The sequence below is a fragment of the Schistocerca nitens genome, chromosome 10 (genome assembly GCF_023898315.1).
Source record: "Schistocerca nitens isolate TAMUIC-IGC-003100 chromosome 10, iqSchNite1.1, whole genome shotgun sequence".
Classification (NCBI taxonomy): Eukaryota; Metazoa; Arthropoda; class Insecta; order Orthoptera; family Acrididae; genus Schistocerca; species Schistocerca nitens.
This window is the reverse complement of record NC_064623.1, coordinates 216,494,915-216,515,775: the sequence shown is the minus strand read 5'-3', so window position 1 is coordinate 216,515,775 and position 20,861 is coordinate 216,494,915. Positions and strand designations below refer to the sequence as shown.

Below are 20,861 nucleotides of genomic sequence, written 5' to 3'. Positions count from 1 at the left end.
ACCTTCATGTGATGGACTGGTGCCCTCTACACTACCTAAGTGTTGGAACAACCTGCATACCATTCCAAAGTACCGTTATCCAAGATGGCGGCGATGACGTCATCCAATATGGCGGCCGTGAAGTCAATCAAGATGGCGGATTTTGGCGGAAATTTTGCCGGGAAAAGTGTCATGCCACCCTCGCCCAGAAAAATGGCACAAAGTTCAAATTCCAACAGCATTATGTACCACACCACGCTTATCTCTACTAAGCAAAGAAAATGGCGGGAAATAAGGACTGGTTTTTGTTATTTAAACAATTTCAAACAGGTGTGTTCTTCACTGGGTCTGGATTCCAACTGGCTTAGTTCATATCATCGCCACCAGAGGACGCCACGGTGATGTCTGGTGATGACACAAGTACCGTTATTCAACATGCCCACACCCAGTGTATACACCATGAGCTCCAGAGCCCAGCTGGCTTAGTTCATATCCTGGCCACCAGAGGGCGCTACTGTGAAGTCGGTTGATGACACAAGATCGTCTGCTCTCTCATGTGTGCGCGTTATAACCAGACACACGCCACTTTAGCGGCCCGCGAGCAACGGACTGCTTCCATCACAGCCTGAAGCCTGGACATTTATACTCACGCCGGACATAGTCTTCTGTAAATATGCTAACTAAATTAACACCCACATCGCGCATCTAACCTATCAATTACCTAAGTACTTATTTCCATTTCAATTTTACTCATATTCAATAAGTCAATTTACAAGTTCAATATTCAATGATCAAATGGGAAGTTCAACATTTTCCCACTATCAGGGCGGTGTTCATTCATAACCTAGCACCCCCCACCCCTAGAATGCTGCACTCCTATTGGCTACTGCGTTAGTCATGCGATTCGACTTCATAGAACCTAGGACTTGGAATCAATTGTCACCAGTGTCACACCCACCTGGACTGAATCAAATGCTTAGTCTCCACCACAATCCTCAACCCAGCACCACGCCCCCTTACCGACCCATGTTGGCGAGCTAACGTGCGCTAACCTGGACTAATGTGTACTAACGAGCACGATGCATGATGTGTTAATTTAGTTCGCATATTTACAGAAGACTATGTCCAGCGTGAGTATAAAGGTGCAGGCTCGAGGCTGTGATGTAAGCGGCTGTGATGTAAGCGGCATGTGTCCAGTTATAACGCGCGCACGAGAGAGAGCAGACGATTTTGTGTCATCAACCGACTTCACGGTGGCGTCCTCTGGTGGCAATGATATGAACTAAGCCAGTTGGAATCCAGACCCAGTGGAGCACACACCTGCTTGAAATTGGTTAAATAATAAAGACAAGCCCTTATTTCCCACCGTTTTCTTTGCTTAGTAGAGATAAGCATGGTGTGATACATAATCCTGTTGGAATTTTAACTTCACACCATTTTTCTGGGCGAGGGTGGCATGGCACTTTCCCGCCAAAATTCAAAATTCCCGGCAAAATCCGCCATCTTGATTGACGTCACCACCGCCACATTGAATGAAGTCATCGCCGCCATCTTTGGAATGGTACACAGGTTGTTCCAATACTTACCTATATATTCGGCGCTCCATCAATTTCTCGTGCAGTTCACCACTTTACCTCTGAAGATGTCTCCCGCAGTCGGAGACGAAACGTTAGGAGAAAGTTTTATACATCGACCACAGCCTGTTAACTCGAAGTTTTAAGTAATATCAAACGAACTAACTAAAAAAGAATATTGTAATCATGATATAGTAAAAACGGTTGCCTAGGCAGAAAAGTTCGCTATTGAACAGATTAAAAGTACAAACCGAAGAATGGAGTTTTGTCGCTGGGCGCCTAAGAGCTGAATCAGGCACAAGTAGTCGGCGGAGAGAGCTGTGAGAGACGTGCTAAAGTGTATACGCGGTGCGCGGGAATACAAGTATAACACACTGCAAGCGCCAACACACTGAAGCGCCATAGAAACTGGTATAGGCATGCGTATTCATCTTACAGAGATATGTAAACAGGCACAATACGGCCCTGCGGTCCGCAATGCCCATATAAGGCACCAAGTTTCTGGCGTAGTTGTTAGATCGGTTACTGCTGCTACAATGGCGGGTTATCAAGATTTAAGTGAGTTTGAACGTGGTGTTAACAATCAGTGCACGAGCGATGGGAAGCAGCATCTCCGACGTAGCGATGAAGTGGGGATTTTCCCATACGACTATTTCACGAGTGTACCGTGAATATCAGGAATCCAGTAACACATGACTTCCGACATCGCTGGGGCCTTGAAAAAGGATTCTGCAACAACGCAACCAACGACAAGAGAATCGTTCAACGTGAAAGAAGTGCAACCCTACCGCAAATTGCTGCAGATTTCAATGCTGGGCCTCAAAATGTGTCAGCGTGCGAACCATTCAATGAAACATTACCGATATGGGCTTTTGGAACCGAAGGCCGCCTACTCGTATGCCGTTGATGACTGCACGAAACAAACATTTACGCCTCGCCTGGGCACGTCAACACCGACATTGAACTGTTGATGACTGGAATCCTGTTGCCTGGTTAGAGGGGTCTAGTTTCAAATTGTATCCAGCGGATGGACGTGTATGGTTATGGAGACAACGTCATGAATCCATTGACGCTGCATGTCAGCATGGGAGTGTTCAAGGTTGTGGGAGCTCTGTAGTGGTATTGGAAGTGTGGCGTTGGAGTGATAAGGGACCCCTGATACGTCTAGATACGACTCTGACAGGTGACACGTACGTAAGCACCCTGTCTGTCAACTGCGTCCATTCATGTCCATTGTGCATTCCGACGGACTTGGGCAATTCCAGCAGGACCATGCGACATCCCACCCCGTGGCTCCAAGAGCACTCTCCTGAGTTTAAACACTTCCGCTGGCCACCGAACTCCCCAGACATGAAGATTATTGAGCGTACCTGGGATAGTTTGCAACGTGCTATTCAGAAGAGATCTCCACCCCCTCGTACTCTTACAGATATATGGACAGGCCTGCAGGATTCATGGTGTCAATTCCCTCCAGCACTACTTCAGACATTTGTCGAGTCCATGCCATAGCGTGTTATGGCACTTCTGCATACTACACTATTTTAGGTAGGTGTAACTGTTTCTTTGGCTCTTCAGTGTATATGGTAAGACATATTATGAGGTTGTAGAGGTGCAGGGCACATTGTCATCAAGATGAATTTATATTCAAGAAGGCCATTGCGGGCCGATACTTGTCATGTGGAGCGACGATAAAGAAGAACCCGTTGCCGTACATTGTCGATGAATAATGCCTTACATCGCACCAGCAGCAACACTTTCATCTTTAGACTGTACAACTCTAGCTAGTGTAGCAGTTTTTCTTAGTTAAATAATAGAGTGTTTAGTGGAGCAACTGTTATAGTGTGAATGAACTGTACCGCAATCATTCATCCAATAGGTTCCCATCCTATCACCATTCCTGATTCCGAGAATACCACCACTTAAAATATTAAAATACTGAAATCGATGAGTTTAGTTAATTTCGATAACTAAGATGAAGAAGCGCAATTTACAAAACTGAGAACTGTCTAAAACTGTCATTTAACGGCGGTGAAGTTAGTTTGTTGCTTGGTAGAACAAGTTAAAGAACAACGACAAACAGTAAAGGACTAAAAGCATATTTTAAATGAATGTTGTCAAAATATTACTTGAGAATAATATATTTAATGTTTTTGTGTTCATTGCGAACTCCGCTTAAATTTGTAAATTACATAACTGTGTAGCGCAAAATAAGATATTCTTCGTTAAAAAAAACACTAAAATCTTTCCAGAAATAACTTACTGTAATAAAAAACATTTATGAAGATTTCCATTTCTAAAATCAGTAGCAGTTACACTACTGACCACTCAAATTGCTACACCACGAAGATGACGTGCTACAGACGCGAAATTTAACCGACAGGAAGACGATGCTGTGATATGCAAATGATTAGCTTCTCAGAGCATTCACACAAGGCTGGCGCCGGTGGTGACACCTACAACGTGCTGACATGAGAAAACTTTCCAACCGATTTCTCATACACAAACAGCAGTTGACCGGCGTTGCCTGGTGAAACGTTGTTGTGATGCCTCGTGTAAGGAGGATAAATGCGTACCATCACGTTTCCGACTTTGATAAAGGTCGGATTGTAGCCTATCGCAATTGCGGTTTGTCGTATCGCAACATTGCTGCTCGCTTTGGTCGAGATCCAATGACTGTTAGCAGAATATGGAATCGGTGGGTTCAGGAGGGTAATACGGAACGCCGTGCTGGATCCCAACGGCATCGTATCACTAGCAGTCGAGATGACAGGCATCTTATCCGCATGGCTGTAACGTATCGTGCAGCCACGTCTCGATCCATGACTCAACAGATGGGGACATTTGCAGGACAACAACCATCTGAACGAACAGTTCGACGACGTTTGCAGCAGCATGGACTATCAGCTCGGAGACCGTGGCTGCGGTTACCCTTGACACTGCATCACAGACAGGAGCGCCTGCGATGGTGTACCAACGATAAAACGTCATTTTTTCGGATGAATCCAGGTTCTGATTACAGCATCATGATGGTTGCATCCGTATTTCGCGACATCGCGGTGAACGCACATTGGAGGCGTGTATTCGTCATCGCCATACTGGCGTATCACCCGGCGTGACAGTATGGGGTGCCATTTGTTACGCGTCTCGGTCACGTCTTGTTCGCATTGACGGCACTTTGAACAGTGGACTTTACATTTCAGATGTGTTACGAACCGTGGCTCTACCCTTCATTCGATCCCTGCGAAACCCTACATTTCAGCAGGATAATGCACGACCGCATGTTGCAGGTCCTGTACGGGCCTTTCTCGATACAGAAAATGTTCGACTGCTGCCCTGGCCAGCACATTCTCCAGATGTCTCACCAATTGAAAACGTCTGGTCAATGGTGGCCGAGCAACTGGCTCGTCACAATACGCCAGTCACTAATCTTGATGAACTGTGGTATCGTGTTGAAGCTGCATGGGCAGCTGTACCTGTACACGCCATCCAAGCTGTCTGACTCAATGCCCAGGCGTATCAAGGCCGTTATTACGGCCAGAGGTGGTTGTTCTGGGTACTGATTTCTCAGGATGTATGCACCCAAATTGCGTGAAAATGTAATCACATGTCAGTTCTAGTATAATATACACTCCTGGAAATTGAAATAAGAACACCGTGAATTCATTGTCCCAGGAAGGGGAAACTTTATTGACACATTCCTGGGGTCAGATACATCACATGATCACACTGACAGAACCACAGGCACATAGACACAGGCAACAGAGCATGCACAATGTCGGCACTAGTACAGTGTATATCCACCTTTCGCAGCAATGCAGGCTGCTATTCTCCCATGGAGACGATCGTAGGGATGCTGGATGTAGTCCTGTGGAACGGCTTGCCATGCCATTTCCACCTGGCGCCTCAGTTGGACCAGCGTTCGTGCTGGACGTGCAGACCGCGTGAAACGACGCTTCATCCAGTCCCAAACATGCTCAATGGGGGACAGATCCGGAGATCTTGCTGGCCAGGGTAGTTGACTTACACCTTCTAGAGCACGTTGGATGGCACGGGATACATGCGGACGTGCATTGTCCTGTTGGAACAGCAAGTTCCCTTGCCGGTCTAGCAATGGTAGAACGATGGGTTCGATGACGGTTTGGATGTACCGTGCACTATTCAGTGTCCCCTCGACGATCACCAGTGGTGTACGGCCAGTGTAGGAGATCGCTCCCCACACCATGATGCCGGATGTTGGCCCTGTGTGCCTCGGTCGTATGCAGTCCTGATTGTGGCGCTCACCTGCACGGCGCCAAACACGCATACGACCATCATTGGCACCAAGGCAGAAGCGACTCTCATCGCTGAAGACGACACGTCTCCATTCGTCCCTCCATTCACGCTTGTCGCGACACCACTGGAGGCGGGCTGCACGATGTTGGGGCGTGAGCGGAAGACGGCCTAACGGTGTGCGGGACCGGAGCCCAGCTTCATGGAGACGGTTGCGAATGGTCCTCGCCGATACCCCAGGAGCAACAGTGTCCCTAATTTGCTGGGAAGTGGCGGTGCGGTCCCCTACGGCACTGCGTAGGATCCTACGGTCTTGGCGTGCATCCGTGCGTCGCTGCGGTCCGGTCCCAGGTCGACGGGCACGTGCACCTTCCGCCGACCACTGGCGACAACATCGATGTACTGTGGAGACCTCACGCCCCACGTGTTGAGCAATTCGGCGGTACGTCCACCCGGCCTCCCGCATGCCCACTATACGCCCTCGCTCAAAGTCCGTCAACTGCACATACGGTTCACGTCCACGCTGTCGCGGCATGCTACCAGTGTTAAAGACTGCGATGGAGCTCCGTATGCCACGGCAAACTGGCTGACACTGACGGCGGCGGTGCACAAATGCTGCGCAGCTAGCGCCATTCGACGGCCAACACCGCGGTTCCTGGTGTGTCCGCTGTGCCGTGCGTGTGATCATTGCTTGTACAGCCCTCTCGCAGTGTCCGGAGCAAGTATGGTGGGTCTGACACACCGGTGTCAATGTGTTCTTTTTTCCTTTCCTGGAGTGTATTTGTCCAATGAATATCCGTTTATCATCTGCATTTCTTCTTGGTGTAGCAATTTTAATGGCCAGTAGTGTAGCTTTACTTGGGTAACGCAAAGGTATTCATTACGCGAACTATTGTGCAAACAATTAACTTTAACGTGCATTTGTTAAGTACAAATTATGGTTTCCTGATTAAATCATGGCATTAACTGTGTTTTTAGATCTGAGCTCGAGTTAGTGCTTCTGGTAAGTTGTCGCCTGATTGCAATGCAATATTCCGTTCGTAATTACAATTAACCAACAGTTAATAATTATACAGTAGTTTTAGCTCACACGCTGAGTTGGCTATCGTTCTTAAGTAATTTAAAATCTAAAATTATAACCGGTTCAGTTTATTTATGCCAAACTTCACTAACTATTTATTTTTACCTTCTTTGTCAAATTTCTTTCGATCGTTATTGTGCGAAAGTAGACGCGCGATAACCATTCGGTTATAAAAAGTTCGTGTTTCAAGATACGCCACACTGGTCATTGGCGAAACCAAGTCTTAAAACTGCACCGTCTGGTTGACTTCGAAGGAATCTGTGCTGCACCTCGCCGTACAACACCAACGTCCATTACAGATATTCCTGGTCTGGGACGTCCGGTATTTCAGCGACAGTTGTCTGTTGCTGATACAGACCTTTGACAAACGCAGTGTATTGTTTAACTACTTGGTGGATCATGTTCAAATCGATCCTTAAGCGTTCCACGTACTATAATCGGTAACCATACATTTCGATCAAAGTTACCACAGCCAGAAACTCCACGGGTTGAAATCCGATGCACTGGTATCCGCACTTAACCGGATATTCATTATTCTTCCGAATAGATGCCTTTCCAAAACAGGGAATATTAGGTGCGCGTGTGATAGACGAATCGTAATTAACCGGAAGTGCAGGCCTGTTATAGTATGAGTACCCAACCTTACAGGAATGATGATGATGATGATGATGTTTGCTTGGAGGGGGGGCGCTCAACTACGCGGCCATCAGCGCCTGTACAAAGTCGCAATTTTTGCACAGTCCAGTTTTTTTCACAGGACATTCTAGTCACTGTCACGAATGAAGAGGATGATGATGAAATGATGAGGACAACACAAACACCCAGTCCCCGGGCAGAGAAGTTCCCCAACCCGGCCGGGAATCGATCCTGGGACCATGCGATCCAGAGGTAGCAGCGCTAGGCACTAGACCACGGGCTGCGGACTTACAGGAATGATGTTCAGACTGTGCTCTGTGTGATTTGTGTTGCTGGTAATGTTAGCGTCGTGGCTTGTCGTCAGGCGCCGGCACTGCTACGGCGACGTACGGCTGAAGCACAAGCATGAGTGTGCTGACTGTCAACATGGGTCTGGACAAGGTGAGCACTGCTTTTCTCGTAAAGTTGTTATGAAAGCGACAGCAATAGCGCTGCTGCTCTTCGTAAATATCGAAGCATTAAAGGACCGAGGCTGGTTATGTTAAAGCCATGCTCAGAATTTTTAGCCCCTTAAACGAATATTATCGCGATATGGACTTTTGATTTTCATCTGTTCACCAATGAGGCTACTTTTCATACAAGTGGAATAGTGAACACCATTTTTGGGGCCATGAAAATCCTCATTTAATCCAGGAAAATGAACGTAATTCTCCTAAGGCGAATGTTTGGCGTGCTGTGACCGCCATTAAAGTAACAGGGCCCAACTTCTTTACACTCCTACATGAGCTGTGCTGGCCCTGGCTCATGCGTTGGTTTAAACCTCGTCTGTTACTCTGCGTTTGGTTTCCAGCGGTTATTGCGGTTGTGCCATGGTTCTTCCTCTTTCTACGTGTGGCAGCAGCGGTGTGTACCGATATTCGCACCTTGTACTATCTTTGATCAGGTTCTTACAGTTTCCGGCTATCCGGTGTGCGGCAGTCGGTCGGCTGGTGTGGATGAGCCAGGATATCTCCGTCCGGCGCAGTGGGCCGGGCCCGCTGGCGGTCTCTACGCAGTGTCGGAGTGTGTGGGGAGCTGTTCCGATTGCTACGGGGTTCGTGGCTCATCGACCCAAGACACCAAAGTTACCGGAGCCAGTCTGTTCACATTGTGCCGTTGGTTTTCATGGTTGGCTGTTGGGGGTATTCCCGTGAGCAACAGCGAGTGTTCGAGTTGGCGAAAGTTTGGCCACCATCCGGTGGAGTTTAACTGTATTTTGGTTATTTGAAGTCCAAGTGCACCAGCGGAATTTTCTGCCTTGTGGCCGTTAGCGTTCCGGTTACCTGCCCTGTCCGGTGAGGTAAAATTCAGGCAGTGACCTTTCCTCACCGTGTTGTCGCTGTCCAACATGTGTGTGTAGTTTTGACAGCGTATGCATACTTGGTTGTGGGCGACTACGCTTTTTACGTTTTGGCTTTTGAGTTCCTTGTGTACTGGTCGGGTGGAAAGCAAGTCGTCTTGTCGGTGGGTCCTTTGACTGTCTCTTGGTTGGGTTGCCGGCGGATCAGATACAGTTGGGCTGACTGCCTGTTTCCCCTAAGAGAACGTTAATATTTCAAGTGCAGACCGACCCCAGGAAACTTCTGAGCGCCGCTGGCTGTACTGCATTTTCTTACTGGTGTTTGTGTATTTTAATGAGTCATAGCCGATGGTTTTAATTTGTACGCTTTTACTTGGGTTTTTAATAATGGGCCTTCTGCCGTTTTAACATTGAAAGATCCTTACTGGTCAAGTCTTGCATTGTTTGGGGCGTCAGCCTCATTTTAATTTTTTTTTATGAAGCTTTGGGCCTTCTCCCTTTTGAAAATTTATTGTAGTTGTGTTTTTCAATCATGGCCCTTCAGATGTCTTAAAATTTAAATTCCTTACTTGTTAAATCTTAGATTGTTTGGGCCTTCAGCCTCATTTGAAATATTATTTAAGGATAAAACCTTGCGCTTTCTGCCGTTTGCAAATTTATTCTAGTTGTGTTTTAAATCATGGGCCTTCAGCCGTTTTAAAAAATTAAAGATCTTATGCCCCGAAGTCGGCTTCTATCAGTTTTTCTATTCGTGTGTAAAGAATTCGTGTTAGTATTTTGCAAATATGACTTATTAAACTGATAGTTCGGTAATTTTCACACCTGTCAACACCTGCTTTCTTTAAGATTGGAATTATTATATTCTTCTTGAAGTCTGAGGGTATTTCGCCTGTCTCATACATCTTGCTCACCAGATGGTAGAGTTTTGTCAGGGCTGGCTCTCCCAAGGCTATCAGTAGTTCTAATGGAATGTTGTCTACTTCTGGGGCCTTGTTTCGACTTAGGTCTTTCATGCTCTGTCAAATTCTTCACGCAGTGTCATATCTCTCATTTCGTCTTCATTTATATCCTCTTCCATTTCCATGATATTGACCTCAAGTACATGGCCCTTGTATATACCCTCTATATACTCCTCCCCTTCTTTGCTTATAACTGGTTTTCCATCTGAGTTCTTGATATTCATACAGGTGGCTCTCTTTCCTCCAGATATCTCCTTAATTTTCCTGTATGCAGTATCTATCTTACCCCTAGTGATATATAGTTCTTTCCACATCCTTACATTTGTCCTCTAGCCATCCCTGCTTACCCATTTTGCACTTCCTGTCCATCTCATTTTTGAAATGTTTGTATTTCTTTTCGCGTCCTTAATTTACGGAATTTTTTTATTTTCTTCTTTCATCAATTAAATTCAATATCTCTTCTGCTACCCAAGGATTTCAACTAGCCCTCGTCTTTCTGCTTACTTGATCTATGCAGCCTTCACTGTTTCATCTCTCAGAGCTATCCATTCTTTTTCTGATGTATTTCTTTCTCCTGTTCTTCTGAACCGTTCCCTAATGCTCTCTCTGACCTCTGTACAACCTCTGGTTCTTTCAGCTTATCTAGGTCTCATCTAGTTAAATTCCCACCTTTTTGCAGTTTCTTCAGTTTTAATATACAGTTCATAACCAATAAATTGTGGTCAGAATCCACATCTGCCGCTGGAAATGTCTTATAATTTAAAACCTGGTTCCTAAATCACTGTCTTACCATCGTATAATCTGTCTGAAACCTTCCATTGTCTCCAGGCCTCTTCCACGTATACAACCTTCTTTCATGATTCTTAAACCAAGTGTTAGCTGTGAATAAGTTACGCTCTGTGTAAAATTCTACCAGGCGACTTCCTCTTTCATTCCTTACTCCCAGTCCATATTCACCTACTAGTTTTCCTTCCTTTTCCTACAATCGAATTCCAGTCCCCCATGAATATTAAATTTTCGTCTCACTCAGCTATTTGAATAATTTCTTTTATCGTGTCATACATTTCTTCAATCTCTTCATCACCTGTGGAGCTAGTTGGCTTACAAACTTGTATTACTAGGGTAGGCGTGGACGTCGTGTCTATCGTGGATACAATAATGCGTTCACTATGCTGTTCGTAGTAGCTTATCCGCGTTCCTATTTTTTATTCATTATTAAACCTACTCATGCATTACCCCTATTTGATTTTGTATTTATAACCCTGTATTCACCTGACCAGAAGTCTTGTTCCTCCTGCCACCGAACTTCACTAATTCCCACTGTTGTGACTTGGCAAGACAGCCTAGAAACAATGAGAGGAAGCCGAAAGGCACGCGCTTAAGCTCACGCAGGCTGGCGCGAGGTCTGGAACAGGTCAGGGAAATAAGACTAGCAAAACAGGAGGTACTGGTAGAATACTTAACTTTAATCCATAATTGTAGAACATCGCTCTTGATGATACATGCTTCACATAATAAATATCAATTGAATACGGCGCCTTGCTAGGTCGTAGCAAATGACGTAGCTGAAGGCTATGCTAACTATCGTCTCGGCAAATGAGAGCGTATTTGTCACTGAACCATTACTATGAACGTCGGCTGTACAACTGGGGCGAGTGCTAGGAAGTCTCTCTAGACCTGCCGTGTGGCGGCGCTCGGTCTGCAATCACTGACAGTGGCGACACGTGGGTCCGACGTATACTAGCGGACCGCGGCCGATTTAAAAGCTACCACCTAGCAAGTGTGGTGTCTGGCGGTTACACCACACCCACTATATCTAACTTTAACCTATTCATTTCTCCTTTTAAATTTTCTAACCTACCTGCCCGATTAAGAGATTTGACATTCCACATTCCGATCCGTAGAACGCCAGTTTTATTTCTCCTGATAATGACGTCCTCCTGAGCAGTCCCCGCTCTGAGATCCGAATAGGGGACTATTTTACTTCCGGAATATTTTACCCAAGAGGACGCCATCATCATTTAACCATGCAGTAAAACTGCATGCCCCCGTAAAAATTACGGCTGTAGTTTCCCTGGCTGTCAGCTGTTTACAGTACCAGCATAGCAAGGAAGTGTTAATAAATTTTTTACTTCATTTCTACATCTCATTTACTTCAGTTCTGGGTCTCAGAGTGTCCCGACGAGATGCCAGCCGGATATGGCAACCCTAGTTATACTTCAAGACAATACTCCCTCCAGAGAAAAGGCCAGGGATAAGTGAGGCGTAGAATATCGCTGTGTCATAACATCAAATATAGCAGTACCCTTTACAAATTTATAATGGGTGATTCCCAAAGGTGCAAATTTTAACGCTCATATGCTACACGGTGGGTTCCTGACTGTAACACTTTCCAACAAATAATAATTCCAGGTGCAAAATAAACGGTGGTCTTCCGAATGTAAACATCCGTACCCACTAGTCGTAGCAGAAATGGAGGCAGCTTTTAAGGAAGACTCATAATCGTCGTCTGTGCTGGTTTCTTCGTCACCGGTCCCACACTCTGACGTTCACGCAATAAACAGTGCATAACAGGGCGCCAAAATAGGAAAATCTCAACGAAATAAAGGGATGTCACTTGATTTTCTTTTGGTCATATAGTATCACAAAATCAAGAAAACGATTCCGACAGCCAGTCTACTATTAATGCTCACAACAAAGTATCCAGGTGAAACTTCCTGGCAGATTAAAACTGTGTGCCGGACCGAGACACACAATTTTAATCTGCCAGGAAGTTTCATATCAGCGCACACTCCGCTGCAGAGTGAAAATCTCATTCTGGAAACATCCCCCAGGCTGTGGCTAAGCCATGTCTCCGCAATATCCTTTCTTTCAGGAGTGCTATTTCCGCAAGGTTCGCAGGAGAGCTTCTGTAAAGTTTGGAAGGTTGGGGAGGAGGTACTGGCAGAAGTAAAGCTGTGGCGACGGGGTGTGAGTCGTGCTTGGGTAGCTCAGTTGGTAGAGCACTTGCCCGTGAAAGGCAAAGGTCCCGAGTTCGAGTCTCGGTCAGGCACACAGTTTTAATCTGCCAGGAAGTTTCATATCAGCGCACACTCCGCTGCAGAGTGAAAATCTCATTCAAGTTTCCAGGTGCTAAAAGTCATAGATAATACTTCACACGATCTTAAGATCAGCACGAGATCACATTTGGACGATTTCCGAGGCAACGTTTTAACAAACTGTTCCGTCTTCATGCGTAATCGCACTTCACACACTAAATCGTGTGCTGCCCCTTTCGGAGACCGATCGGGGACTCCTATACATGGTCATAAGATTAATATCAGATTGCATATGTGCGTCATCCGAGGCTATTTTCAGCAAGTTGTCCCTTTTACAGAAGACTACACATGCCCAGATTCACATGTTCTCTCTTCGAAGACTGGTCGGAAATTCCTATTGATCTATCTTAAAGGTTTGGTGCCTTACCCGCTCAGGACCGCTTGTGACGGTTTATCTCGTGCACCAAAGCTTATCAATAATAACTGAAATTTGAAATTAATTTCTGAACATGAACTGAGAGCTATTGAAATAATTGTTAACAAGTTATCAGTGCTTCTAACATCAGCAGCACGGTTGAAGATGTTTATTGACATTCAAACAGTAAATCTAAATAATGGAAGACACGATTCTTGCCGCCAAGCCTAGTACATAAATCCCTGCTTTCTGTATAAGTTCCAGCACGATATGGCGTCTACGCATCCTATTCGATACGCATCCTGCTGACAGCGATGTGAGTCTTTCTATGCTGTACGTTAAAGCTTAGCACAAAATAAGCTAAAAAGAAAGAAAGAAACCACCGTACCACGAAGGAGTTATGCAGATAGGTCACAAATTGATATTGGTACAGGTACCGACGGAAAATGGAAAATTGTAAGCCTTGACGCCCGATGGATGAATGTGTGACCCTGCAGCGCAATTTCACCGCGCAGCTGGCAAGTATAGTAAATAGGAGCATGTCGATACCACTGCATAAAGTCTTTGCGAATTTCATTCCGTGTACTCACCGATAGGCGCATGGCGGATGAGCGATACACGCAGATATCAGTACAGGGTGTCCCACTCAAACCTCCCTGATTTCAAAGACCGAGAAAAAAAAAAACCACAGCAGATACGTCAATGAAAAATGCACCACATTGTACAGCATCTCAAAGAATTTATTTATCATCAATAGACCTCTACATGTGAAACATTTGTAGCACGAAGAACATCGAGTTTATATACAGTTTCATGCCAAGTTCTTTGTAGCATTTCCTCTGTTATTGTTGCAATCGCATTAGTGATACGATGTCGCAACGTAGGAATATCGTCCACTGTGGTCGCATACACACGGTCCTTCACGGTCCGATCCAACGATTGGGAAATTTCCTTCCCAGGAACTTGCGAACAGCCGTTGACCAATGCGGCGGAGCTCAGTATTGCTGAAAAATGATGTTAGATTGCAAGTCTTGTATCTGAGGATACAAAAATTGCTGCAGCATGTCCAGATACACTGACCCATTCATTGTTTGTTCCGCTAAGAAGGGTCCAACGATCCTGTTGTCTTGCATTAGCCCGCACCAGATGTTTATTTTAAGGCTATTACGAACATGTTCAATGACAACGTGCGGATTTTGCGAACCCCAAATCCGAACATTACGCCTATTAACCTTTCCTGATAGATGAGAGGTTGCCCCATCTGAGAATAAACATCTTTCCAGTGGCCTCCATATTAATACGCTGCAACATATTCACAGCAAATTGTTGTGTGCATAGTTTGTCGTTCGGCGTCAGATGTTGCATAATTTGCGCTTTGTAAGCACACATAGAAAGACGCTGGTGAACTATACGATGCAATGTTGGTCGAGGTACATCAAGTTGCCTAGATGCTTGACGAATTGACGCATATGGGCTTTTGCGAAACGTTTGTCTGATGTTATCCACTGTCTCTTCTGAAACTCCGTAATGTGCACCGCCAGAATGTTTCAGAACACTTCCTGTTGCCAGAAACTTTCTATATCATTCCTTAATGGATCACATTCATACATACGACAGTAATACATACATATGACAGTAATCGGCGATTTTGTTTCTGCAAACCACACTACTGTCTGTGTGGGCTGCTGTGTAGTCGCCATTTTCACTTCATGCGACCATGCTGCACACTGGCGACGATACTTGGCACTTCTGACTCGGGAATATAAATTCTTTGAGATGCTCTACAATGTGGTGCATTTTTCATTGTATCTACTGTGGTTTTCTGTTCTGGGTCCCTGACATCATGCAGGTTTGAGTGGGAACCCTGTATTTGAGGGAGGACGTATATTTGGGCTCAAACAAGCCTGTTGCAGTAATTGGCGAATTACTGAGGTTTGAATAGGACCTCGGGTACTGCGCGCTGCGGGTTTTGAATCTGCGCCAGATGGCACGGATGTGAAGACCCCTAGAGGTCTCTGCACCGTCGCGCCATAAGCTGTCGTGGCACGCGCCTCCTGGCCCACATTTAATGTGAGGGCGCCACAGTGGAACACGTGGTCCCAGCAACCAATAGCGGCGTTCCCAATCACGTATTTAAGCACTTGCCTCTCTCTCCGCCAAACTATCGTTTCGTGCTTCTATCGACATCTTGCCTCAGACGGCATATTTATGTACCCAGTCCCAATGCACCCTCCAAACCCACCTTAACCAGTTCACTACTTGGTGTAACAAGTGGTTCCTCCGTCTCAACCCCTCCAAAACCCAGGAAATCATCATTGGCCACACCACCCACTCCTTCCGTCTCCATGATTTCTACCTCACCCTTTATGGTCGTCCCATCCAGCTCACCCCCACCCTGAGATACCTTGGCCTCACCCTCGACCGTCACCTCACCTCCAGACCATCCAGCAGAAAGCCCATTACCACCTCCGCCTCCTGAAACTCCTGTCTGGCCGGACATGGGGATCATCCTCCACACCTACAAATCCCTCATCCGTCCTATCCTCTGTTATGCCAGTGTTGCCTGGATCTCCGCCCCCACCTGCTTTTACAAGGCCCTCCATATCCTCGAACGCCATGCGCTCCGCCTTGCCTTCCGTATCCGCCTTCCTTCCCCCACACGGCTCCTGTATGAACTCATTCCCTTCCCCCACCTCCTCCTGTTCCTCCAATATGTCCACATCCTTTACATTGCCTGCAGACTTGATCCCCCCCACCCTCTGGTTTCCTCCTTCCTCTCCACCCCCTGCCCATTGCCGCACCTCTATCGCTGTATCCCTCCCTCTCTCCACCTCCACACCCTCCATCTTCTTCATCAGGGCAATTTCCAACACCTCCCCCTCCCGGATGACGAACTTCGCCGTGACATCTACCCTTCCTTCCAACTATAACCTGGCCTTGTTCCCCCCCCCCCTTCCCCAGGGCCCCCTTTTTCCTCTTCCCTCCTTCTCCCAGCACGGATTTTCCTCCTTTCCCCCCCCCCCTCCCCTGAGACCCTGCACCCCATACTTGCCTCTTTTCTTCCCACATCCCTCCCTACCTGGCTCTCCTCAGTGCGCCCCCCCCGCTTTTCTCCCCCATCTCCTCCCCTCCCTCCCTTCTTCCGGTCTCCCTCATCTCCTTGCGCCTGGCAGATCCTCCATTTTCATCATCTTCAGTGTGCCACGTCAGTGTTGTGTTTAGTGCTGTTTCTCCTGTGTGTCGAGAGGTGTGATTTTATTTATATGCTGGCCTTTTACTTAGTGTTACTGTCAGTGCTTGTTATGTGCTACGCCATCTGTCGAGCCTTTTATACTTCTGTGATACTGCCCCTTGTGTTCTTTTAAGTATCCCAGTGTGTGGTTTTTCGTGTGCACTATTTTTTCACGGTTTTTATCTCCATTTTACAGTCGCCCCTTTTTTGTCTATTGTCTTCCATAATGTTCCCCCTTCTTTATATCTATGTTCACAATGTTTTCTCCTTTGTTATTTTTAAATGTCTTCTATTGTTTGTTCTATGTCTTTTGGCTGAAGAGCAGCGCATATGCCTCTGCCAGCCTGCCCCGACGGGCAATTGAAATACAATAAAGGAAAAAAAAAGCGTATTTGCTTTATTTTGTTCCGTGTGCGAGTGGACGTGGTTGATTCGTGGTTTTCTTGTGACTGTTGTTTCTAGCTTGTTGTTCGTAAGGTCTCACTCGGTTGTCCTTCGTTGTTGTGTCCGTCCTCTCCTGTTTGTGTTGTTCGCGCGTCGCTCTGTGGGTCCAACCGCGCTTTCCTTCACGGCAACCCCACGAGACCTTTCCGGTCGCGGTTACACCAGGACCAACGCCACTTTCCGACGATGTTGGCAGGAGTGGGTGAACCATTGCCAAACACAGCGTCGAGAAGGATGTGGTCGATCTAGAGAGACGGCAGAACATGAGGAGAGACAGGCACTCAGAGCCACGGATTCATCATTATCGTCGATCCGACGTACAACTGTTGTTTCAGTGACCATAAGGACCGTTAATAGGTGCCTCACACAAAGTGTGTTGAGCCGACCACCGTTGATGTCTGCACACTAACAAGACCGTTTGCAGTGGTGTCAGGCTTGAAACCACGTTGACTGGAGTAGAATTGTCTTCAGTGATGAGTCCCCCAAATGACCAGCTAAGATGTGTCTGGAGACGCCACTGACTTGCCCACCACGCGGACTGACAGCCAAGAGCGATTATCTACGGTGCCATTTATTTTCATAGCCAGGACCCCTTTGGTTGTCATCCGCAACATCCTTACAGAACAGCGCTACATCGACGATGTTCTAAGCCCAACTTTGTTGCCCTTCATCACAAGCTGTTTTCGGGTTACATTTCAGCAAGATAATGCCCGTCCTCTCACGGCGAGTATTTCTATTGCTTGCCGGCCGCGGTGGCCGTGCGGTTCTAGGCGCTCCAGTCCGGAGCCGCGCTGCTGCTACGGTCGCAGGTTCGAATCCTGCCTCGGGCATGGGTGTGTGTGATGTCCTTAGGTTAGTTAGGTTTAAGTAGTTCTAAGTTCTAGGGGACTAATGACCACAGCAGTTGAGTCCCATAGTGCTCAGAGCCATTTGAACCATTTCAATTGCTTGCCAAACCGTGCACTGGCCAGCAATGTCGCCGGATCTCTCCCTAATTGGGAGCAGCCCTCCAACCATCTCTGGATTTTGACGATCTAACGCTCCAATTGAACAGAATTTTGCACAGTATCCCTCAAGAGAATATCCAACAACTCTCAGCAATCAATGTCAAGGCTTGCATAAGGGCCAGAGGTGGACCAACGCGTTATTGGCTTCCTTAATTTGTGAAGCCTTTTCTCTTGACTAAATCATCGAATTTTTCTGAAACTGTGATCATTTGTTTGTCTGTTTCTGTACATCACATCTACCGATTTCCGTCCCATTCGGATGATTCCTTCGTGGTGCTTCGTTTATTTTTGTCTTAAGAGGGTATAATAACATGTGGGGAGAGGTGTGGCATAAACGCCACAAGATGTTTACGTTATACCGGTAAGTACTTCGCTTTCAGACCCACATAAATTGTCGCACAAGTTTCTTTAGTGATCCAATTGTGCAAACGGAGATGCGAAAGAGTTACTGTCGGTTGCTGTACGAATCGTCTGAAAAATGGTAGTTGAGTGTCATTGGGCAGCAGTACATTGAAATGTACGGCTGTTCTAAGAGACAAAATATTTTAACGTAAGATTGGCTTATCGCAAGGTAACCATCCCTCTATCCAGCAAGGATATTGCTCGTCTCCTTTTTGTAACTCTTTTTACGACTTCTGATCCAACAGAATCGTTAAGAAACTGCACTTCACAGCTCATTAATCTGCAAAATATCCGGAACAGCTGGGCATCCTTAGTTTGTAGTTCCCAGTTTAGCGTATGGGTTGCGCCTAATTCACTTCACCTGTCTATCCACGTTTTAACTTGCGTTCTTCTTTCACTTGCTTTTCTTTCTTTTTCTGCAGATAGCTATTACAATAATAGTGGCAAGTTGCCTCTTGCTCGAATTCATCAGAAGAGCTCTCCACTAGTGACTGCAAATACTACAGTATTACCGTAAATCTCACCGAGAATAACTCTCACTTGGGCAAAGTAACTCGCAGAGAGGGACTATTGATTATTTTGCCCCATTCGAGGACATTCCCGGCGACCTGATTCTCGACGCTGTTTTACTCGCAATAGCTCTCTGAGAGTGATAAACCTCTCACTTGTAAACAGCTTGAGACTGACAGTAGACAGTTACTATCCCTAGTTCTCTCAAGCTGACACGCACATTTACGTTGACTTTGAGAAAGATATAAACGGATTGTCGCAGAAGCTGAATAACACTGTCGTATGGTGGTTATGAGACTAAACTGTTGCTTTGTGGGTCGTGAGTTCAAAACTCACCCGGACTGTACAATTTTAATATACACACTGTATGTGTTCTGGCCGGAGGCAGTTCGCACCGCGCTCTTGTGTGTGCATGTGCTGAATAAACCTTCGTTAAGTGAAGTTAGTGTTCGCCATTCATCTAGTTACACCTTCTTCTACGTGACAATATCATAAATGAAACTAGGAGTAAACAAGGATGACTTGTGTGGAGATTGAGGTTAATGTTGATTGCGAATGGTTACAGTTGCAGTTCGAGGAAATTAGCGACGTTTTATACAGTTTCCGTCCTCGTAATGCCTTCTTTCACGAAGCCAGTGCAGATATTAGATAGATACTAACAGATTGGCATGTGTAAACAACTAGGAGAGGTTACTTGAAAGATAGTTTCTTTTGTTCATCAGCTGAAAATGGCAGGTAGAGGTGTTATTTGTGACATATATGGTTGCAATAATTACCGGCAACAAAGTGATCGAAATTCCTCCAGATTCCAGAGGAATAAAGAAATGTAACTGTTTATGTAAATTTGTGGTTATTTTCTTTCAGTGAGTTAGTTGTACTTCTTATAATTCCAATTATATCTTATAATTTCTTTTTATTTCTAACGAGCCTTTTGTTATTTTTAGATGTAAACAGTGGATTATTCGTAGTAGTAGGGCAGATCTTGACGAAATATTTAGAAAAAAAGGTCCAGAGCATTTAAATAGGAGTAGAGAAGGACTTCAAGAACAAGAATTTACTAAGCCAAGGGTAAGAGTTGTTTGTAAAGCAATAAAATGGCTATATTTAACGCCTGTCCAGTGATTTATTTCATTACTGCTGCTACATGAAACATTTTATTCTCCTCGTTTCAGTATTTGGCCTGGTTCTGTTCCTTCAGTATTGCCCGACAGAGAGGAAAGAATTTCAGACCAAGCCAAAAGAAGAGAAAGCGAGATGATGTGGAACAACAATTCAAGATTGGATTAGATAAACTGCTCTAAAGTAGTTGTGGTCAGAATTAAATGAAAGGTTTAATTTCAAGCGTCTTTTTACCATGAGACTGACACAGGATGGTATTGAAAATGTATTTGCCATAGTGAGAGGTAAAGGATGTCACAATGTTACCCCAGATGCATCAAAATTTCGCAGTGCTCTTAGGACAGTTATGATAAACAGCTTATTATCTTCACCATAAAGCAGTAACTGCGAATTCGATGTTGCAGCATTTCTTATTACACAAAAAGATCTGTAGGTGAAGAACCTCACAGTTCGTGTCAGTAATAGGTCTATCGGTAATGTCGCCCCCTGATGGAATTAAGGATGCAGTAGCTGCTGTACAAAGAAGTGCAGATAATTATGTTATTTGTTGGGCCGTAATCAGAATTTAGCACAGTGAGTGTAAAATTGCTTTCGTATCAACGGAACAAAATTATCATGACACACACACCTTTCATATGTTTATAAAAAAGTGTGAAACACGCAAAATGTGATCTTTTTCCCAATAAGTGTGCAAAATTCTAATCTTCTACAATATCTGACATTTTCAGGGTCATTATAGTAATTTTTTATTGGAAATCACTTGTGAAGTTAGAAACATATTGGTCCATAGACTGATGAGTCAGTGTGCTGCTTTAGAGGGTGTTTGCGAAAATTGTTTCCTCTTGTTGGCTAACAAA

At 45.5% G+C, this 20,861-nt stretch overlaps 1 protein-coding gene and 1 non-coding gene across 4 annotated transcripts in view; both read left to right on the top strand.

Moving 5' to 3' along the window:
* Positions 1-20,861, top strand: part of LOC126210109 (zinc finger protein 501-like) — a 366,536-nt gene that overhangs the window by 178,159 nt on the left and 167,516 nt on the right. The gene's annotated exons all lie outside the window — the stretch shown is intronic.
* Positions 12,816-12,890, top strand: Trnas-uga (transfer RNA serine (anticodon UGA)). The gene has a single exon. It is a non-coding gene; the product is annotated as a tRNA-Ser (tRNA).